At 45.0% G+C, this 12108-nt stretch overlaps 1 protein-coding gene across 2 annotated transcripts in view; it reads right to left on the reverse strand.

The window, feature by feature from the left end:
* Window positions 1-12108, reverse strand: part of LOC137648968 (nicotinamide phosphoribosyltransferase-like) — a 151437-nt gene that overhangs the window by 138206 nt on the left and 1123 nt on the right. The window lies entirely within an intron of this gene.

Here is a 12108-nt window from a genome sequence, read left to right on the forward strand (position 1 = left end):
AAATGACAGAGTCCTCAAAGGAATATCAGTAGGAGGGAGAACAGCACTTTCTCATCTATAGGAACCTTGTCCGAGAAAAGCTAGGTAATCTCAGTGAGGGTCTCACTGGTGCATAAGCAGCAGACCAGAAGGCAACGTTATGTAACTGCTTGACAGTCTGTGAACTGTCAAAAACTGAACTGTCAACCACAACAGGTGCGTGAGGACATACAGCACTGGTGCATTAGTAGCAGACCAGAAGGCAACGTCATGTAACTGCTTGACAGTCTGTGAGCTGGCAACAACCAAAGCTGTGTGGGGAAGCCTCAACTCCTGACTGACTAGTCTGCTGCGGGCGAGTGGCGGTAACCACAGTGGGTTGCGGAGGCTGACGCACCGTGTCAAAACACGGCAGCTTAACTCCACCCTCCTGTTGTTGTGGTAGCTCACGCACGGCAACGGAGTGCTCCGTGCGTCTGTGGGAGTCAGCATGCGTCTGGCAGGGTCGACTGCGCATGGGTGGAGGAGCTCTCACAGCCGGAGTGTGGGAGCAGGCAGCCTCAGCGTCTGCTGGGCGCACAACCGTGGCAGGTTGTAGGCTAATGGGTGCAGCGCCAACCTCTCCGCAGCCGGAGTGTGGGAGCAGGCAGCCTCAGCATGAGCTGGGCGCACAACCGTGGCAGGTTGTAGGCTAACGGGAGCAGTGTCAACCTTCTCCGCACGAAACTCCTGCATAACCGCAGCTAACTGAGTCTGCATAGACTGCAGTAAAGACCACTTAGGGTCTACAAAAGCGGCAACAGACGGAGCTACTGTCCGTCGTGACTGAGGGTCTAAAACAGCGGGTGCGGCAACAGACGGAGTTACTGCCTGTTGCGGTACCACTTTACCTCTCTTAGGAGGTGTGCAGTCATCGGAAGACTGCAGCGAGTCCGAACTGACCCAGTGGCTACACCTGGGCCGTTGGACTTGCGCGGAAGGGACCGACTTGCACTTAATAAGCTGCGAGACCTTGGTCCAAGGTTTCTTACGAGAAACCTCTTCCGCAGACGAGAAGTAAATGGGCTCTCTCGTCTTTGTGTGGGTGGGGCGATCTCGGGTAGATACGCCCGAAACCACGGAGGGAAACGTCTGTTCGTTGATCAAGGCCTGACGAACCCATAAGTCGTTCGACATTACTTCTCCCCTGGGCTTGGGAGCTTGCAAGAGGTCCCGGACTAGGTGAACGACAGGCACGAACAGACGAACCCTCGGACGCAACACTGTAACACTTTGCGCAAATCACTTTATCACTTTGATTTTCTGTTTTGCACTTATTTCACTGAAATCGAAACTTTTACTGATTTCCCTGAAACACGCAATCCTACCCTTCATTAAAAGGTAGTAATTGCGAAAACAGTCGTATAATGCAACAGAAAACATATATAAAGATAAAGAATTCAGTGGCTGGGAAAGAGACTAAACACTAGTTCAAATAAACTACGTTTACTATCTCTCACTGCACATAGCCTGGGAACAAGAATAAAACCCTAGAAACGTTTTACCTTCTTCCCCTACAGCGACTAGGGAGGAGAGTAAAACGAGAACAACGTTACCCGCTTGAACGAAACGTTTTTTTTTTTCCTCTCTCTCCCTCCGTCTCTATCTCTCTCTTTCTCTCTAGATTTCGCACCTGAGAGAAGAGCCCAATTATGTATCGTCAAAACATGATATGCTAAAGGAAAAAAACTGAAAGGTTTTCCAAATAAAAAGTTCCTTTAATTTAGAATTTAAAACATTTAAGCTAAGAAAGAATGAACGAAACGCTAGAATCGGTTTACTCTTACTGCAAAGTGAAACCGTGATACACTCTCTCTCTATCGTAACGATAGAGCGCATGTTGAACGTCCTGAACGTCAACTGCGTAGACTAAAAAAACTAAATGTTAGTTCATCTTTGCAAACAGTACGAGACTATCAAAGAAATTCTTTCATAAAACATTAAATTTAAAAAGTTTTAAATTCTTTAAAGGTTAAATACGATATAACGGGCTCAACGTTGATTAACTTTGGTTCCAAGTTAGGACCGCCTACTATCAGGAAAGGTCGCATATAAACAAAACATAAAAATTTATTTTTATATGTTTATAATAAAAGGAAAGTTAATCGAAGAGGCCTAATAAAGGCGGAGAGATATAAAATATAGATCTATAACGTGTTAAGCAAAATTACTAAAAACCTAAACACACTTCCGTCTAAGGGAAGGGTCGGCCATTTAAAAGTGAAAGAGAGTCCATACTCTCTTTGTCACCCTAATTAAATCTATCCAAAACGAGTTCAAGTTTTGAAATGAAGATAAAACCCCTGCATAGCGAAAGCTCAAAACTGGAATAGTGTACTTCACCAAATAGTTGTGAAAACAAATCCAGTTAGTAACAGCGTATTTAGTAGGTCTTGCCAGTGGCACGACAGAGAGAAAATTGGTTCTGTGTTGACATCGAGTACTTGAGTACCTACTTGACAGATGGCGCTGTTGATGTACACCCCCACCTGTATAGCGATCGCTGGCGTATTCCGCCCGTAGGTTTTTCTGTCGGGCAGCAGAGCTGACAGCTATATGATCATCGGGTAAGTTTAATATTGAAAAATCAGCATTAATGGCCATCAATGTTAGGATGCCAGAAAACTTCAAATCATTCATTGACAACATGATAATGAGTAGAACTTCGGACAAAAGTGGTTAGTGGTGTTTGTATACAATGTAATGTTAATTTTCACTGTTAATGTAGTACATACTGTATTACAGTAATGCACAGTATTGTTATATCAACTAGACTCTACAGTATTGTAATACTATATGTAAATAAGAAAAAACATACCCAATGTGTAATGTAGGCTATAGTGCAGTGACTTGTCAAATGATGCGAATTGACCTGCTAAAAACAGCGAATGCTTGAGAGTGTTACTTTAGCTAATTAAGTTGTACTGTAGTAATAGTACTGAACATATATTGCAGTAATATACAATGCAGTATCAGCGAATGTTGTTAGATAGGAACAACAATGTTTTGTTGGATTTCGAGGAGAGGAGGAGACAAAATGAGGAGGCTAGGAGGAGAAGTAGGAGAGAGCGATTAGAACAGCCCCGCCCACCACCTACCCTCCCTTTTGAACACTGTCCGCGACTCTTCCACCACAGACTAGGACTTAACAGCCACATCAGACATAAGCACCCACCCCATAGATAGGAGGCTGATGGCTAACGACAGAACCCAATACTCGGACACGAGTGGGCGCCGACGACGTATAAGAGTGGCAATGACTCATTATGTGTACTGTAGATTTACCGAAATGTGCTCATTCATTAACACAATACTTGTACTATGACAGAAACCAAGTAGGAACAATATTGGGCAGTACAGTGGGTTACTATGTGTGTTATTCAACCGTGCGTAGGAAATGGACAGGGAGTTGTTAGATTAGGAGTTAACTCACCTTAGGGCAGCAAGTATTTGAGGATGCTCGTATTTTGTGGGTGTCTCTGTTACCTAACCCCTACGAATAAGGAGGGCTGACTGCATTCAGTTTTGTTTCTTCTTAATAAAAATTACATTGGAATTTTACAATTTTGTATTCCACCCAAGCACCTCCTGTTTTTAACCGACACCACATCTTTTCTTTATGTTGTTTTGGGCTCAAGCCATGTTGTCCAGATATTAGTTCCTCTAAGCAGCTCTCTACTGTGGATATTTAACCCTTTTACCCCCAAAGGACGTACTGGTACGTTTCACAAAAGCCATCCCTTTACCCCCATGGACGTACAGTACTGGTACGTCCTTGCAAAAAAATGCTATAAAAATTTTTTTTTTCATATTTTTGATAATTTTTTGAGAAAATTAAGGCATTTTCCAAGAGAATGAGACCAACCTGACCTCTCTATGACAAAATTAAGGCTGTTAGAGCAATTTAAAAAAAAATATGCTGCAAATTGTGCTGGGAAAAAAATAACCCCCTGGGGGTAAAGGGTTGGAAATTTCCAAATAGCCTGAGGGTAAAAGGGTTAACTTCCATAAGGACGACATGGTTATCTCACCCAAAAATAGATTTTTCCTATGTCAAAATCCCCTTTTTTTCTTTATTTTTCTCTACCTGGCTCCCCATCGAACCAGGGAGATATGTCCCTAACAGTTATAATCTTTTCCATCGGTGGCCACATGCTATCATATTAATTTTTGTGTACTCTACAGTAATGAAAACTTTCCGTTCAGTGTATAGCTATTGTTGCTAGTACGAAAATAAAGAATATCTCTGTAATAATGACGGACAGGGATAACAAGTGCAGGTCAACATGTACCACTTGCTAGAACATAGATGCAGTGATGTACCGTTAACCCTTTTACCCCCAGGCTATTTGGAAATTTCCAACCCTTAACCCGCATGGGGTTATTTTTTTCCAAGCACATTTTGCAGTATATTTTTTAAAAATTGGTCTAACAGCCTTAATTTTTTACATAGAGAGGTCAGGTTGGTCTCATTCTCTTGGAAAATGCCTGAAATTTCTCAAAAAATTATCAAAAATATGCAAAAAAAAAAAATGTAAATAGCATTTTTATGCAAGGACGTACCGGTACGTCCATGGGGGTAAAGGGATGAGTTTTGTGAAACGTACCAGTACGTCCTTTGGGGGTAAAAGGGTTAATCTTGCGACAGCAGCGAGCCATGGCGGAGCAAAAACCATTAGAAGTTTACAGATATAACCACGAAATAATTATCCACAGGGCTTGCGAGGGCAGCTCATCATGTACCATTTGCCAGAACATATATGCAATGATATGATATTAATTTTGCGAGTGTAGTGAGCTACAGCAGAGCAAAAACTATTAGGACCGTGAAGTGAATCATAGATAATCATGACACTTTAATCTTTAGTCACTTACATAGACAAAATATTTTTCCAACTGGTTATTTTGAGTTTATTTTGCATTTCTGACCGTTAAAGTTGCTGTAAATCCCTCGTTTTTGGGATTTCCCCACCCAAAAACCCCTGGTTTCTACTAGGGTCCCACATAATTGTCTTTATATGAGGAGGGGGGGGGGTTCAAAAACTCACAAGTGGGTACTTTGCCTAAATTGTCAAGGTCAGAAATGCATAAAACACAAGATAGAGAGTAGGAAAAATATATGGTTCATGTGTTTAGCTAGAAATCAAAGTGTCATATATTTACACAAAGTTTTTATCTATGAAAGTAAACAAGAATAACCCAAAGTGAGCGAGGGAGAGAGAGAGGATGACGCTGATATGTCTACACTCTAGCAAGGATGGCTAAGGATACGAAGGTCTAAGGATGGGTCTACCCCCTCTGTAGGTAAGGATACAACTCATAGGGTAGGTAAGGATACAACTCATAGGGTAGGTAAGGATACAACTCATAGGGTAGGTAAGGATACAACTCATAGGGTAGGTAAGGATACAACTCAAAGGGTAGGTTAGTTAAGGAACCTTGGGTTAGGTAGTGCTCTCGTATATGTTTCCCTTCTAAAATACTGTATGCATTTTTCAGTGATAACTTCTGTTATTTTAAAATGCATAAAAATTGAAAAATACGGATGTCCCTCAATTATTATCATCAGATCAGCTCAAAGTCTAATTAATTACATGGGAACTGTCGCTTCTTTTTTTCTATCATAGGATGGTAGCGTAAAAACTACAGGTAGGATACTTGATTTGAGTGAGAAAACTTAAAATTCTTTACCCAACTCTACTCCAAAAATCGGTTTGTCTGCGGACTGGGAGGAGTGTCAGTCGTCTCAAAATGTTATTTTTATTAATAAAATAAATTTTTGAATATACTTACCCGATAATCATGTAGCTGTCAACTCCGTTGCCCGACAGAATTCTATGGAGGGATACGCCAGCTATCACAATACTAGAAGGGGGTGTATTTACCAGCGCCACCTGTGGCCAGGTACTCAAGTACTTCTTGTTGACACCTCCTCAATTATTCCTCGGTCCACTGGTTCTCTATGGGGAGGAAGGGAGGGTCGATTAAATCATGATTATCGGGTAAGTATATTCAAAAATTTATTTTATTAATAAAAATAACATTTTTCAATATTAAACTTACCCGATAATCATGTAGCTGATTCACACCCAGGGGGGTGGGTGAAAACCAGTGTACAAGATTAAAGGATAGCTAAGTATCCCATATTTCATATAATCAGTTATCCACAATAACAATGAAATAATAAGTACCTGGTAAGGAAGTCGACTTGAACCGTTACTCTGCCTTTAATAAGATCGTCTTCCTTACTGAGCGCAGCGTTCCTCTTGGGAGGCTGAATCAACTCAAAGGTGCTAAAGTATACAGGGCTGCAACCCATACTAAAGGACCTCATCACAACCTTTAACCTTGGCGCTTCTCAAGAAAGAATTGACCACCCGCCAAATCAACAAGGATGTGGAAGGCTTCTTAGCCGACCGTACAACCCATAAAAAGTATTCAAGAGAAAGGTTAAAAAGTTATGGGATTATGGGAATGTAGTGGCTGAGCCCTCGCCTACTACTGCATTCGTTGCTACGAATGGACCCAGGGTGTAGCAGTACTCGTAAAGAGACTGGACATCTTTGAGATAGAATGATGCGAACACTGACTTGTTTCTCCAATAGGTTGCATCCATAACACTCTGCAGAGAACGGTTCTGTTTGAAGGCCACTGAAGTAGCCACAGCTCTCACTTCATGTGTCCTTACCTTCAGCAAAGCAAGGTTTTCTTCCTTCAGATGAGAATTTGCTTCTCTAATCAGAAGCCTGATGTAGTAAGAAACTGAGTTCTTAGACATTGGTAGAGAAGGCTTCTTGATAGCACACCATAAGGCTTCTGATTGTCCTCGTAATGGTTTTGACCTTCTTAGATAGTACTTAAGAGCTCTAACTGGGCAAAGTACTCTCTCCAGTTCGTTCCCCACCATGTTGGACAGGCTTGGGATCTCGAACGACTTAGGCCAAGGACGGGAAGGAAGCTCGTTTTTAGCCAAAAAACCGAGCTGCAAGGAACATGTAGCCGTTTCAGATGTGAAACCTATGTTCCTGCTGAAGGCGTGGATCTCACTTACTCTTTTACCTGTTGCTAAGCACACGAGGAAAAGAGTTTTTAATGTGAGGTCCTTAAAAGAGGCTGATTGGAGCGGTTCAAATCCTGATGACATTAGGAACCTTAGGACCACGTCTAGATTCCAGCCTGGAGTGGACAACCGACGTTCCTTTGAGGTCTCAAAAGACCTAAGGAGGTCCTGTAGATCTTTGTTGGAGGAAAGATCCAAGCCTCTGTGGCGGAAAACCGCTGCCAACAAACTTCTGTAACCCTTGATCGTAGGAGCTGATAGGGATCTTACGTTCCTTAGATGTAACAGGAAGTCAGCAATCTGGGTTACATTGGTACTGGTTGAGGAAAACTGCATTGGCCTTGCACCAGCTTCGGAAGACTTCCCATTAAGACTGATAGACTCTGAGAGTGGATGTCGTCCTTGCTCTGGCAATCGCTCTGGCTGCCTCCTTCGAAAAGCCTCTAGCTCTTGAGAGTCTTTCGATAGTCTGAAGGCAGTCAGACGAAGAGCGTGGAGGTTGGGTGTACCTTCTTTACGTGAGGTTGACGCAGAAGGTCCACTCTAGGAGGAAGAGTCCTGGGAACGTCGACCAGCCATTGCAGTACCTCAGTGAACCATTCTCTCGCGGGCCAGAGGGGAGCAACCAACGTTAGCCGTGTCCCTTTGTGAGAGGCGAACTTCTGAAGTACCCTGTTGACAATCTTGAACGGCGGGAATGCATACAGGTTGAGATGGGACCAATCCAGCAGAAAGGCATCCACGCGAACTGCTGCTGGGTCTGGAATCGGAGAACAATACAAGAGGAGCCTCTTGGTCATCGAGGTAGCGAATAGATCTATGGTTGGCTGACCCCACAGGGCCCAAAGTCTGCTGCAAACATTCTTGTGAAGGGTCCACTCTGTGGGGAAGACCTGACCCTTCCGGCTGAGGCGATCTGCCATGACATTCATATCGCCCTGAATGAGCCTCGTTACCAGCGTGAGCTTTCGATCTTTTGACCAAATGAGGAGGTCCCTTGCGATCTCGAACAACTTCCTCGAATGAGTCCCTCCCTGCTTGGAGATGTAAGCCAAGGCTGTGGTGTAGTCGGAGTTCACCTCCACCACCTTGTTAAGCTGGAGGGACTTGAAGTTTATCAAGGCCAAATGAACTGCCAACAACTCCTTGCAATAGATGTGAAGTGTCCTTTGCTCCTGATTCCATGTTCCCGAGCATTCCTGTCCCAGTGTCGCACCCCAGCCCGTGTCCGATGCGTCCGAGAAGAGACGGTGGTCGGAGGTCTGAACAGCCAAAGGTAGACCTTCCTTGAGAAGAATGCTGTTCTTCCACCACGTTAGAGTAGACCTCATCTCTTCGGAAACAGGAACTGAGCCCGTCTCTAGCGTCATGTCCTTTATCCAGTGAGCAGCTAGATGATACTGAAGGGGGCGGAGGTGGAGTCTCCCTAACTCGATGAACAGGGCCAGCGATGAAAGTGTCCCTGTTAGACTCATCCACTGCCTGACTAAGCATCGGTTCCTTCTCAGCATGCTCTGGATGCATTCTAGGGCTTGGAAGATCCTTGGGGCCAACGGACAAGTCCGAAAAGCTCGACTCTGAAGATCCATACCCAAGGAGACAATGGTCTGGGATGGAACGAGCTGAGACTCCTCAAAATTGACCAGGAGGCCCAGTTCCTTGGTCAGATCCATAGTCCATTTGAAAATCTCCAGACAGCGACGACTTGAGGGAGCTCTTAAAAGCCAGTCGTCTGACGGAGCCGGACACAAGATCATGATACTGCTGCACAGTCTGTAAACTGTCAATCATGGGCAAGCGAGGAAGTACAGTGACAACCCGAATCTGTCTAGACTGTCTGGGTCGTACAGACAACTCCTTAACGGGTTGCTGAGGTTGCCGCACTGCGTCACAACAAGTCCCTTCTGTTGGTTGTTGAACGTCTTCCCCGTGACACATTGACTCCGTAAACAAAAAATCCTCTAACAAGGACTAAGCTTGGACTGCATGTCATGCAACACAGCTCAAGGTCTATGGGAGCAGGTGTGGTAACAGACGGGATTAGCGGCTGAAGTGAAACCATTACCTTCCCTGTAAGCATGTTATGCTTAAATAAAAGTCCATAAGAGGTTATGCAGCTAAAGGCTCCCTCCAAATGACAGAGTCCTCAAGGGAATATCAGAAGGAGGGAGAAAAGAACTTTCTCATCTACAGGGACCTTATCCTAGAAAAGCTAAGTTCTCTGAGTGAGGGTTCACTGGTGCAAAGCAGCAGACTAGAAGGCAACGTTATGAAACTGCTTGACAGTCTAGTGAGTTGGCAACAACCCAAGATGTGTTGAGAAGCATGCGGTAAGGTATGCAGAGCATGATGTATGCAGAGTATGCCTGAATGCTGAGCATGTAGTAAGCAGAGCCTGCTGTAAGCAGAGCCTGCTGAAAGGAAAGCAGAGCGTGTGCATGGCGTTTAACATTTCTCAGAAATTCCATGACCAGTGCTAGAGTGCTTTATGCATGCTTGCATGGGGTTTAAACCATGGTATGCTGAACAGCAGAGTCAGAACGAGCTGGAACAACAATAGTGTGGTTTCCTCTTCAAGACTCCGATGAGGGAACACCTGAGGCTCAGTCTGCAAAGGCTGAATAAAAGACAAGCAGAAGGAAGGCGCATGGGTGGAGGAGGCTGACTCCTAGCATGAGTGGTTGAACCCAAGGGTTGCGCTTGCTGAGCGGTTGGCGGAAGCGGAGTAGCAAGTTCCAGTTCCTGTGGTGTGAGCGGAGCGCGATGAGGAAGAGGCTGCGCAGAACAAGGTAAATGTCTCGCAAGCTGAGGCTCCTGAGGCGCAAGGCTAAGGTGTTGTGGTGCTTGCCTTATGGAGGGTTGAGCTCGCTGCAGCAAGAGCTGAGGAAACTGACTCATGGACGGGAGAGGTTGTTGTACCTCAACCGAGTGTTGCATCACTGGTGGAGCAGCAAGTGGAGGCGGAGGAAGAGAGGTATAATCCTCCTGATCCCAATGTAAAGGTTGCCTTAAGAAAGGCGGAGGCTGAACACCACAGGGGACAGCAAACTCAGCACGTGTCTCAACATCGTACGCCTGGCAGGTGGAACTGCTGGCAGGTGGTACTGCGATCAGGCGGAGCGAGTGTAGGTGGAGGGAGTGTAGGCGGAGGCGGAGGAGCAACACTCTCAGCCCGACACTCACGCATCAAGTCCGAAAGCTGTGCTTGCATGGACTGTAGTAGAGTCCACAACATCATACGCCTGGCAGATGGTACTGTGATCAGGCGGAGCGAGTGTAGGAGGAGGGAGTGTAGGCGGAGGCGGAGGAGCAACACTCTCAGCCCGACACTCACTCATCAAGTCCGAAAGCTGTGCTTGCATGGACTGTAGTAGAGTCCACAACATCGTACGCCTGGCAGATGGTACTGTGATCAGGCGGAGCGAGTGTAGGAGGAGGGAGTGTAGGCGGAGGCGGAGGAGCAACACTCTCAGCCCGACACTCACTCATCAAGTCCGAAAGCTGTGCTTGCATGGACTGTAGTAGAGTTCACAACATCGTACGCCTGGCAGATGGTGCTGCGACCAGGCGGAGCAGGTGCAGGCTGGGCGAGCACAGGCGGAGCAGGTGCAGGCTGGGCGAGCACAGGCGGAGCGAGAACAGGTGGAGGGAGTGTAGGCGGAGGAGGAGGTGCAACACTCTCAGCCCGACACTCACGCATCAAGACCGAAAGTTGTGACTGTACTGCAGTAGAGTTAACTTGGGGTCGGCAGACACTAAGTTCTGCTGAGGTAAAGCCTTAACAGCAGAGATCTGTTGTGGCAGAACCTTACTCCTCTTAGGCGGAGTGTAATCAACTGATGACTGAGGAGAGTCAGAGCTAACCCAATGACTGCATTCGGGTTGTGAACTTTAACTTCGTACGTCTGGCATAGGTCTGGACTTAACGTTTAAGAAGTCTTGAGACCTGAGACCAGCGTTACTCTGCCTTTATTTTCTCCCCTAATCTCTTCTGCAGACGAGCAAAATAAGGGCTCAATCGTCTGCGGGTGGGAGTGACGGTCTCGGTAAGACACGCCCACAACCACCGAGAATACTTCTGTGCGCCGATCAAGGCCTGCTGAACCCTTATGCCCTTCGACATTGCTTCTCCCCTGGGCTTGGGAGCTTGCAAGAGGTCCCGGACTGGGAGGACGACTGGCGCGCACAAAAGTACCCTCACGCACTAATCACTTATCACTTTGATTTCTGTTTGCACTTATTTCACTGAACTCGAAACTTTAAGTGGTTTGCACCTGAAATACGCAATTCTATCCTTTCTCAAAGTTAGTAATTGCGAAAACAGAATTACAATGTAACAGAAAAATCTAATGAAAGATAATTCAGTGGTTGGAAAGAGACTAAACACTAGATCACTCTAGAAACGTTTAGTTTCTTCCCCTAAAGAGACTAGGGAGAAGAGCAAAAAACGATAACGACGTTACTCGTACGCCTGGCAGGCTTGAATGAAACGTTTATCCTCCTCTTTCTCCCTCCGTCTCTATCTCTCTCTCTCTCTCTCTCTCTCTTGACTTAGAACCTGAGAGAAGAGCCCAATCATATATATCGTTAAAACATATTATTGTTAAAGGAAAAAAAACTGAAAAGTTCCTTTATTAGGATCAAAACCATTAAGTTAAGAAAGAATGAACAAAACGCTAGACACGGTTACTCTTACTGCAACGTGAAACCGTGAACATTCTTTCTCTATCGTAACGATAGAGTGCAAGTTGAACGTTCTGAACGTCAACAACTGCAGAGACAAAACAAAACGTTAGTTCAGCTTTGAAAACAGTACGAGACTGTAAAAGAAAATCTTTCAAACTCTGTGGCGGAAATAGCATAATATGTTAACAGGTAAAACCGAAATGACGGGCTCAAAGTTTATTAACTTCGGTAAAAGACCGCCTACTATTAGGAAGGTCGAATATAAACAAATATAAAAATTAATTTTAATGAGTTTATAATAAAAGGAAGTTAATCGAAGAGGCCTATAAGAGGCGGAGAGATAT

The sequence above is a fragment of the Palaemon carinicauda genome, chromosome 1 (assembly GCF_036898095.1).
Source record: "Palaemon carinicauda isolate YSFRI2023 chromosome 1, ASM3689809v2, whole genome shotgun sequence".
In the NCBI taxonomy this organism is placed as follows: Eukaryota; Metazoa; Arthropoda; class Malacostraca; order Decapoda; family Palaemonidae; genus Palaemon; species Palaemon carinicauda.